This window comes from Quercus robur, chromosome 2 (genome assembly GCF_932294415.1).
Source record: "Quercus robur chromosome 2, dhQueRobu3.1, whole genome shotgun sequence".
Classification (NCBI taxonomy): domain Eukaryota; kingdom Viridiplantae; phylum Streptophyta; class Magnoliopsida; order Fagales; family Fagaceae; genus Quercus; species Quercus robur.
The window spans coordinates 33,911,424-33,923,147 of NC_065535.1; positions in this window are offsets into that span (position 1 = coordinate 33,911,424).

An 11,724-nucleotide genomic window follows, 5' to 3' on the forward strand; every position below is an offset into this window, starting at 1 on the left:
ATGACTAAATATTTCTTAGGAAACCAACATTAAATACTCTTTGACTTCTTGAAGAAAATAACTTATTATTATCCTTCTAATTTCTTTTAAATTATTGGAAAATTCATTCAAAAGAATGATCTTATTTGCTGTCACTTTATTCTGGTGTCAGATGGCCAACTTGAAACACGTGTGCATGATTCAATTTCATAGAGCTGATGCATATTTGCATTAAGTAATGGGTTTTTGAAAGATGATGGTGATAACTAGACGAATTGTCAAAATCTTCTTTCTTTCTTTTTTATGTTTTGGAAAAAAGGCTTGGCGGGGTGGTTTGGTTCTTTGAACTTTGAATAAATAGATGCACCAATCTTTTTAGTGGACCCGAAATTATTATGTTATCTCCAACCTCTTTTTTCTATTCAACTCGAGGACTAACTTAAAAGTAATGGTTCTTTTCAAAATGGCGGTCAGTATCTCCAAATTGAAAATTTCTACTGTTAGTTTTCGCAATCTCAAATTCTCAATATTTCAACAGTTGATATTACTGTCATGTGTCTATAAAATAAAAAAATTAAAAAAATTTGAAGCAGTAATCTATGGCTAAAGGTTTGTCACGTCAGCAAATGACATTGACCTTTATTAATCATGATTAATTTTGTGACAAATACGTGATGCCAATTATTGATGATTATTTCAACCAAAAAAAAAAAAAATTATTGATGATTAATTTAATTGTCGACATTACCAGATTAGTCCACTTTCACTCTGACGTACCCTTCATAGTGGGAAAAATCAACGAAGAAATTTTATTTATATGTAGCATACAAAAGGAAGAATAATATAAATGGACCGTCCTAAAAAAATACACAGTTATGCGACTTTTTTTTTCCTCTGTACTGTACATGGGGAAATTGCTATTTATATTGTATAAAACAAGCTATTAAGAAATTTAATTTATATATAGCATATAGGGGTGTGCAGAAAACTCACTGACCCGCCAAACCCTACCCGATCCGTTGGGTTGGGTCGATTTTTAAGGCTTGATGGGTTGGGTTGGGTTACAAAATTTTTTTTTATAGTGGGTCGAGTTGGGTTTGGATCATAAAATTACAAACCTGCCAAACCCGACCCGACCCACCCATATTTAATATATATTAAAAATATATTATATATTTAATAATTTTTTTTTTAAAATTAGTTGTAGGGCACTTTTTTATATATATATATATATATTATATTTAATAATTTAAAAAAAAAAAACCAGCTGTAGAGTAGCACTTCCTCGGTTCCTCCTACTAATACTAATTTAATATATATATATATATATATAATATTATATAATTAATAAAAAATTTAAAATAACCAGTTTTTCTTGTCCTATATAAAAGCCAATTAGTTCACACAAACCCTAATAAATTACTACTGTTTTTTAGTCATTAGTGTTACTTACTTTTAAGGAGTTACATTGATACTAGTTTTTAGGTTTTTTTAATATATTAATATTTATATTTTTTTTCTACTCAATTTAATAATAATAAAAAAAAAAATTTGTCAAACCCATGGGTTCAACCCGACCCGACCCATGTGGGTTGGGTTGGACTTATGTGATGGGTTGAATTTTTTTTTGACCCACCATGGTGGGTTGGGTCAAAAAATCTCCTCAACCCGACCCAATCCGACCCATGCACACCCATAATAGCATACAAAAGGAAGAATAATATAAATGGACCGTTCTAAAAAAATACACAGTTATGCGACTTTTTTTTTCCTCTGTACTGAACATGGGGAAATTGCTATTTATATTGTATAAAACAAGCTATTATTCTTGTAAGGATAGGATTTGCTTCCCAATCCCAAAAAGTAAAAGGACTTGGGTCCAAAGAGCTCAATACGATAAATTTGTAAAGAGTGGGCTAAGAACTGGACTACACAATGTGAGGATAGTATCATCAAATGTGAGAAAAAAATAAGAGAATCACCGAATGTGACAAAAGTACAATCACATGTGATGTTAGTACTACACAATATGAGGATGATATCATCAAATGTGAGAAAAAAAATAAATGAACCACCAAATATGACAAAAGTACAGTGATGTTAGTATTGCAAAATGTGAGGAAGGTACAATCAAATGTGAGAAAAAATAAGGGAACCACCGAATGTGACAAAAGTACAATCACATGTGATGTTAGTACTACACAATATGAGGATGGTACCATCAAATGTGATGTTTTGGTAACTTGATATAGCAGGTTGCCTACTAGTAGGTACCGTACCCCCCAAAAAAAAGAGGGGGTACCGTAGAATTACCCTATATATATATATATATATTTATATAAAAGAGTTAACTCTTACTAAGAGTCTTGTAACCCACTTGGTATTAACAGAGACATTTAAGGTTCAAATTTGTTTCTCTCTCAACAATTGATGTATGTAAAAATTTTATTTATAAAGAAAAAGGTCGAAGGAATTCCACTTACTTAAGATAACATCAGAATTAGCACTAGAAAAAACCAAGAAAACACCATGAGTAGAGCAAAACAATAAAAGCACTTCATCTTGAAAAAGAAAAATACACCTCCTTTGTGTTTCTTTTTTTTTTTTTTTTTAGAAAAATGCTGGATGCTTTCAACCTCAAGAATCTCGTTTTTATAAGCCAATCCTAATTTATGCCATATAAGTAATATGGAATATTAATTTTACCAGATTAGGCAAATCAATAAATGAGATTTAATTAATAATTATCATATCGATATGTATGCCATTATATTGGAATCTAGACCTAATTTTAAAATTTGAATGAATCAAATGCATTTCTTTAGTATGGTATTTATGTTATATTTTAATTCTTCTTTATGACCATTAATTTTTAATAATTTGTTATTTGCTTATTATTTTTCTAGAATAATGCTACAATTACAAATTATTTTATAACATTTTTACAAACTGTTGATGTAGCCAACTTTTTATTGGTTTTTATTTAGGCCTACCATTAACATCACTTTTTCATTCACCAAAAACAACTCACCACATTAGCAGTTTGTAAAAAAGTTTGTATCTCTACTATTATTCATTTTCTATACATCCCCCTTCCAACGTATATTTAATATTTTTGTTGAAAATGCATTAATTGACTAATAATTAAAAAACAAAACTTCCAAAAGAAGATTAAACTAATGATTTCCTTCAATAATGTCATTTGGTAATTATCATTAAATGCATAATAACTAATAACTACAAAAACAAAACTACCAAAAATATTCTTGTGACAATTCATAAACTACCACCAAATAAAAAACTTCCAAAGGGAGAGATGACATATTAAACCAATAATTTTAAAAAAATCAAATGTATTTATATTTTAGTAATATTTATGTGTCATGTCTTTATTTACACCAAGTTCTTATAGAATTTAATCTCTTGATAATATATAATATATAGGAGATTAAATTTTGTAAGGATGTCTTTCTCAAATTTTTTTTTTTTTTTTTTTTTTTTTTTTTTTTTGATGTAGTGTAAAATTCATGTTTTACCTCATCCAATCTCAACATACCACATCTTCTTATCACTTATTTAAAAATAGGCACAACTACACCCAATTAATTCTAATAGCTAGAAAAATTCCAACCAAATTAGGAGTTTATTGAGATGTTATTAAGTGTGATAGGATGTATTGAATTTTAAGTAAAATACTGATATGACAATCTCTTATTGTATGATGTAAAACATGGAAAATTATTGAATACTCCAGAAGTACCATAAATGTGTACTCCCCCCTCTTACATGAATTGTGGGTCTCACCATAAATTTAATTAGTGAGACCCACAGTTATGTGAGAGGAGGGAGTACGCATTTATGATACTCTGAGAGTACCCAATAATTACCCGTAAAACATGAGTTTTACATCTCATCCTTGCTAAATTAGGACTCTATATATAAATCAATAACACCTTGATGCTTAAAAAAAAAAAAAAAAACCTATTTACATTGAAATTAGCTTCATTGGTATTAGAGCATTGAAGCTAATTTGGAATTCTTTTTATGTACACAACTATGCTGTTTTTGGCTATTGCTTCTGATGCTCATCCAGCCCCATCCACAATTATCCAACTCCATCTGCGTGGTTTTAGTAGTAAATTTGCGCTTGGTAACATATTGAAAGAAAGAAAGGCAATTAAAAATTCCAAAGAGAAACTTGTAAAGCTTTTGGATGAGCCAGCGGGAATCATTAAAAAAAAAATGAAAGCAAGGCCCGCTCTCAATATGAGAAGGTTAATTATTGTTAGATGTCACAGCTAATTGCAAGTTGTCTTGTAAAATCGTGTTTTGATTTAGTTATAATTGTGAAATGATGTTTTGAAAACATGATTTTAGGTTGCATGTATGTACAAACGAAGCGAAAATCACTTCTTATTGAAGATAATATCATAATATACTTCCTATTTTTTTTCTTTCTTTATTATGGAAACCTTCCTAATTCATCTTGATTGAATATTGTTACACAACTCATACTAATGTGCACACCAACCCCTCAATTTACACTAGGAGGACTACTGATATGGACCTCCCTGACTAATGAAATGATGTCATTTATGCAAATATATGTGTGAGCTTCTTAATCAGCACAAGGAATAAAAAATAAAGATTAGTATATGATGTCACATTTGTATATATATCAATATTTTATTGATTGAGAGGTTAGAGAAGACCACTTCATCAGTCTTTTTAGTGGACCTAATAATTTCTTCTCAATTGTATCCTCTAGGAGAAAGTATATGTTGTTTCTAGAATACCAAGTCAGACTCTAGTTGGTGTTTCATGGTCCAATTAAAACTTGACACCTATATAAAATGACAGGTCAGATACTAGCTCACTTAAATTAAAAGTACAGAAATGCCGTTGAAAATTTTCAAACTCCCGCCCCTTTTACATGCTTTACACTTCTGTAAAATCAAAAGATTATCTTCTCCTTCTCTTTGGCACAACTGCACACACCAGCACCTTGCACCTCCATGTACTCTCTCTCTCAACTCCAAAGCTTGACAGCCACTACTTAGGATCACCGCTGGATTTAGAGATACATCGCTAAACATTACTAGTTCCTACGAGAACGGCCTTTGTCTTGTCGGAAAATGCCCAAAACCGTCTTTTCTTCTTATTGTTTCCAAATTCCAACCTCCGACATCGGAAGTTTTCTCGTGCTTCCAACAACTGACGTTGCATCTTCTCTCTCTTCTTTTTTTATTTATTTAATTTTTCTGTTTATAGAGATATGTTTTGTTTAAAAAAAAATTGAATTATATACGTTTGATAAAATCGGACCTTACAATTGGTGCCCTCTGTGGGGAGAGCTTATGCGTTGGCGAATATGACGGTTAGTCACGATCAAGCTCCTATCAACAAGAATCCCTCGAAAGGACCATTTTGGCAGTGGTGTGAGTTGCACGAAAGCCCCCCATCATTTCCAGGAGCACACCGCCATTATCATAGCTCAACCTCCGTTTTGGGTCACGCTTCGCAGTTTAAGGGGCTTCGGACGTTAGATACGCGCCTCCATGCACTTGTCAAGGGGCTAACTCTTGAGACCCCTAATACTCCGATTCGCTGAACCCCCTACGGACAGGGAAGCTGAGGGCTAAACCGGAATCTTTTGAAGTGCTAGACAGAACCAAGGTCTTGCATGGTCCTCGGACTCAAACCTATAGAGAAACTAGACACTCCAGCGGCCAAGTGCTAGACAGAACCAAGGTCTTGCTTGGTCCTCGGACTTAAACCTATGGGGAAACTAGACACTCCAGCGGCCAAGTGCTAGACAGAACTAAGGTCTTGCATGGTCCTTGAACTCAAATCTATGGGGAAACTAGACACTTTAACAGTCAAGTGCTAGACAGAATTAAGGTCTTGCATGGTCCTCGGACTCAAACCTATGGGGAAACTAGACACTCCAGCGGCCAAATGCTAGACAGAACCAAGGTCTTGCGTGGTCCTCGGACTCAAACCTATGGGGAAACTAGACACTCTAACAGCCAAGTGCTAGACAGAACCAAAGTCTTGCATGGTCCTCGGACTCAAACCTATGGGGAAACTAGACACTCTAACGGCCAAGTGCTAAACAGAACCAAGGTCTTGCATAGTCTTCGGACTCAAACCTATGGGGAAACTAGACATTCCAAAGGCCTAACTACTAGAGAGAACCAAGGTCTTGCATGGTCCTTAGACTCAAACCTATGGGGAAACTAGACACTCTAATAGCCAAGTGCTAGACAGAACCAAGGTCTTGCATGGTCCTCGGACTCAAACTTATGGGGAAACTAGACACTCTAACAGCCAAGTGCTAGACAGAACCAAGGTCTTGCATGGTCCTTGGACTCAAACCTATGGGGAAACTAGACATTCTAACGGCCAAGTGCTAGACAGAACCAAGGTCTTGCATGGTCCTCGGACTCAAACCTATGGAGAAACTAGACACTCCAAAGGCCTAAGTGCTAGACAGAACCAAGGTCTTGCATGGTCCTCGGACTCAAACCTATGGGGAAGAAAGATCTAAATACTAGACAGAACCAAGGTCTTACATGGTCTTCGGACTCAAACTTATGGGGAAACTAGTCACTTCAAGAAGAATCTAAGTACTAGACAGAACCAAGGTCTTACATGGTCCTCGAACTCAAACCTATGGGGAAACTAGTTACTTTAAGAAAGATCTAAATACTAGACAGAACCAAGGTCTTGCATGGTCCTCAGACTCAAACCTATGGGGAAACTAGTCACTTCAAGAAAAATCTAAGTACTAGACAAAACCAAGGTTTTGCATGGTCCTCGGACTCAAACCTATGGGGAAACTAGTCACTTCAAGAAGAATCTAAGTACTAGACAGAACCAAGGTCTTACATGGTCCTCGAACTCAAACCTATGGGGAAACTAGTTACTTTAAGAAAGATCTAAATACTAGACAGAACCAAGGTCTTGCATGGTCCTCAGACTCAAACCTATGGGGAAACTAGTCACTTCAAGAAAAATCTAAGTACTAGACAAAACCAAGGTCTTGCATGGTCCTCGGACTCAAACCTATGGGGAAACTAGTTACTTCAAGAAGAACAAGTACTAGACAAAACCGAAGTCTTGCATGATCCTCAGACTCAAGCCTATGGGGAAACTAACTACTTCCAGCAAGAGCTTAGGTGGCAAGTAGAATCCAAATGTTGGGCGGATCCTCAGACCACAACCTTTGAAGATATTAGCAAGATCAAGCATTCATGTAAGTTGCAAATATAGCCTAAGTATACGCTCGGTACCTCGGATCATCTACTCGGCCCCAGCCCCCTAAAGATGTGAGCAAACGCAAACTAAGTGTCCCCTTAATGCCGGTAAGTTAGAATTTAAAGGTATAATTTCAAATATGGTATGTACATAACTATTTTTACCCATTAGGATAACCAACTCATGAGACACGAGATTCACACTAATAATAATAATAATAACAATAAACATATAATGTAAAAAAGGAACTTCATACATTCAATCTAAAGGTCTCATTACAATGATTCCAATGTTAAAAAAAAAGGGAGGGGGCAAAACTAAAACAGAAGCTAGCCAAGATGGCCTATTTCTTCAGATTTATCTTGATTCCTTCCTTGGAGAGTTGAGTAGAAATGGTCTTAGGATCCTTGAAGCCCTTACTTGGGGGAATAGTCTGAAAGGGCTCAATAGGGAGAGTTAACTCCTTGGCATGAGGGGCCTAAGCATCAGCTATAGACTCTGCAGTCTTCCGGGGCGCTTCAGGGTTCAAGCCTTCATTTGTTTCTGTCACCCCAAAAAGCTCACTCTCCTTGGCTGGCTCATCAGGAGCGGTTATAGCCAGAGCAGCTTCAGGTCAAGCAGTCTCAGCCTTCTTAGGAGCAACCTCAACCTCAAAGCTAGAGGGGGCAGTTTCCCAAATGGCGGGAGGGTAGTATACATTCTCCACCTTCCACAGATTTGATGACGCCTCAACCCCAACTTGTTTAAGGGCTTCATTCCAAACTTGGGAACAATAGAGCCTACATACCCCAGGTACTTAAGCCTTGAGAATGGCTTGGGTCTCAGCCACTTCTAAGGCATAGGCCTCCTCCTCGGCTTTCTCCTTAGAGCTCTTAGCGTCTGTCCTGGCGAACTCCGCCTCTTCCTTAGCCCTCAAGGCTTCATCCCTGGCCCACTCCATGACATTCTTGGCCCCCTCTGCCTCGGCCAGCTTCTTCTTTAGATCAGTGATTTGCTCCTTGGCAATCTTCAGCTGATCATCAATTTCGAGTAGGCACCTCGTCTGGTTTTCGGCCTGTTTTTTAGTGCCAACCAGGCCTGATTCAGCACTATCTCTGGCCCTTGTCATCTCCTTCAGATTCTCCTTACTTTCAAGAGATCGGCCTCGAAGTTTTTAAGGGTCCGCGTAGCATCCAGGCGCTTGTCATGCTCGAGCTCCAGGGCCTTGCTTTGGTCATTGGCTGCCTCTTCCAATCTATAAGTGGCCTGGATAGCCTGCCAATTGAAACAAGCACACGATAAGTTGGAAACCAAAGAGCAAAAATCAACGGAGTCACAAGTGTTAGAAGTCTTACCATGCCTATGTACCTTTTGATGTTAAGGAAGACCTCATGCCTCCTCAAATTCCCCAACTCGGCCATATCAATGGGAAGTAGCAGGGACCTCTCCAGCGCATCGGCCACATAGGCGCCTTCACCCCCCGGAAGTCCCTGAAGGAGGTGTTGTCCATCAAAGGCTCCCTATGGAGCATTGGAGTAGGGAGCCAGCCTGGGGCTCGGATTGTGTGGCGACTTCTTTTTCTTGGCCCTGGTGCCCGATTTTTATTTGTTTTGAAGCTCGTCAGGCTTCATCTTCCTCCTGAAAGGAGCGAGATCTCCTCCCATCCATGGGCTCTTTGCCTTTGGAAGCCCTTTTCCTCTTTGGATCGGCGGGCTCAGGCCGAGGAGGTAGAGTCGGCCGAGAAGGAGGAGGAAGTTTGGACTGTGGAGATGATGACTTCGATTGGGTGGAAGATGACCTGGTCTGAACAAGCTGAAGCTTGGGTGGAGGAGGAGGAAGCTGGGATTGCGGCTTCCCCGGCGCATCCTTCCCTGATTAGCCCTTAATTAGGTCGAACAAATTGGTTGGAGGTTTTCTCTTAAAACTCATTTCAGCCTGAGAAGAAATCCCCACTGATAGGAGATCCGCTTCAGTCAAACTAGGGTCGCCCAAGTCACCATAGGGATCCTTGGATAGATTAACTTGGCCGAATACACCAAATTCGTCCTCGAACGGACCCAAATCAGCGACCTCTTCTTCGCTTTCTACTTTTCCTCCCTTGGCCTTTGCAGCTTGATGGGATGAAGAAGGGCCTGCCAATGGAACACCTTCCGGGACAGGAGATCCTTCGAGAAGCAAGAACCCATGTTCTGCTACTGTGATTCTGTGAAGCCGAGGATCTTTAGCTCTAATCACGTACTTCGGACCCGAGAATGATTTTTAGATGGGATCGTACCCGAGGATCTTGTGAGCGGCTCTAACTTGGTTGATTGCTTCGTTCACAAAAACCTCCGCCTTAAGGATGGTTTCCAAATCTTCCCGGTTAACCAAGTGAAAGTGTCGTTCAAAGGCATGTGGATCTGCAAAAAAGAAAGCATATTCATATTAGCAACCAAACAATGCAAACTATGATAACACAAAAGATTAACCCTCTCCTACTTTGAATACCCCACCTGGTTCCCCCTCCTCTGTCGGACAATGAAGATCGTCGTGCCACTCCCCAGACACGATGAGAAAGTCCTTATTTAACCCCTTGCTGGTCTTGGGGAGGCACTGAATAAACTGAACCTTATCATCCCTCGTCTTCATATAATAGGATTTATACTTTAGGTGTTGGAGGTTGTAGCACTAGTTTACATCGTGATGGGTTAACCTCAACTCCATTTTCTCGTTTAAGGCGTCCACACAACCCAGGATCCTACACACGTTGGCGGCGCACTGGGTGGGAGCTAATCAAAAATACCTAAGGTAGTCCCTCATCACTGGCCCCATAGGGATTCTCATACCACCTTCTATGAAGGCGATTATGGGAATCACTACTTCACCCTCTTGCCTCCTAAAATGCCACTCCCCTTCTTCACAGTATCTCAAACCTACATTACTGGGTATCCTATAATCGGTGATGAATTTCTCCATTGCCTCTTTAGACTCAACCAACTTTTTTAACTTACCCATCCCTAGAAACGGCTAAAAGACTCAGGGAAGGACGAAAGAAAGAGACGAATAAGAGGAAAAGAAACTTAGAAGAGAGAAAACATGAGTTAGAGAGAGAAGAAAACTTACAGAAATGAGGAAAAGCTCCTCGGACATGCTTTTTATGCTGAAAAGAGACATGAGTTTGGCTAGAGATTTGATTGAACTCAGGATATGTGCGCAAGAACTCTTGAGTGTAAAAGTAAAGAGACAAATCGGTTCAAATGGGTATTTATACCTCCAATTAAAAATAACCGTGCGGGTTTTTTCGCCCATAAAGTTAAAGAAATCCCCACCGTTAGATTACCATCACACTGTTGAACGCGGGGAGCATAGAGCCGCTATAATTTAATGAGGGCACGCTCCGTATATCGAAGCACCAGGAACGTGCCTTAGACGAGTGAAAAGGCTCTGGCACTGATGGAGGACAAGACTTGACAAGCCATGATAAAGCCCTGAGGATATCAAAATCCTCCTCTTCGTTCGAGGAGCCGAACAGTAGGATTTTGAGGGGCTATTGAGGGGTCAAGGAATTTGGCAACCCCAACCCACTTTATACTAAGCCCAAGACCCACGCCGAGGAGGAAGAAATGCCCGAGGACGAACGAAGAAAGCCCAAATTGCCAAGAAACATCACTAAAGACAATCCTATTCTCGGCCAATCGAGATCATAGAAGGGAAGAGCAGCATGCCATCGAAGGCAGCCTCCCAAAGCATCCCAAGAAAAAGGATAGGTACAGTGGGTCAGCCATGGGAGCATAGTGGAGGAGCAATTCAAGGAGAAACTGTCTCCTCCACATTAAATGCCCACAACTAACGTTCTGGCCGCATTAATGAGGAAATGACCCCAGAACAGTGCTGCCTTGGTTGTTGCAACTCACAGAAGGTTTGGGAAGGCGGCTGATGAGACAAGCACTCGAGTAGTGACCTGCGTGATCAACAGATGAAGGGCTAAGATCAACTGGAAGGGGATATATAACATGAGAAATCCTTCAGGAAAGGGGGGATCGTGAATTAGAAAGAGAAAATACGGTAGCAATTTGTATGATCTTTGAAACCTTTGTAATCAAGCACTGAAGAAATAATAAGAGCAACAAGTTCCTCGGAAGAAATGCCCAAGGACAGAATTTCATACTTTAGTTCACGTCCTTGTTATTCAACCCACTTATAACCATGTCTAGTTGTTGTAACCCTCACTAAGGCCTAGTTCTTAAACCCATTCTCTATAAATTTATTGTATTGGGCTAGTTAGGTATGAGTCCACTTATCTAATAGAAGAAGTGCTCAAACCTAGTCCCTACAATATGTAATCAAAATGAATAATAACCACCGTGTACCATGGGCGCAATGATCACTCCACAAGTATAAGTGCTTGTAGATTATGGGGGGTAAGGGCCAGGGTTTAACTCTCCATGAGAGAGTTTTACACTCATATACATTTCGATTAGGCTAAAGAAAAATTTCTATCTTGTATATAAAAAAATAATAGATTTA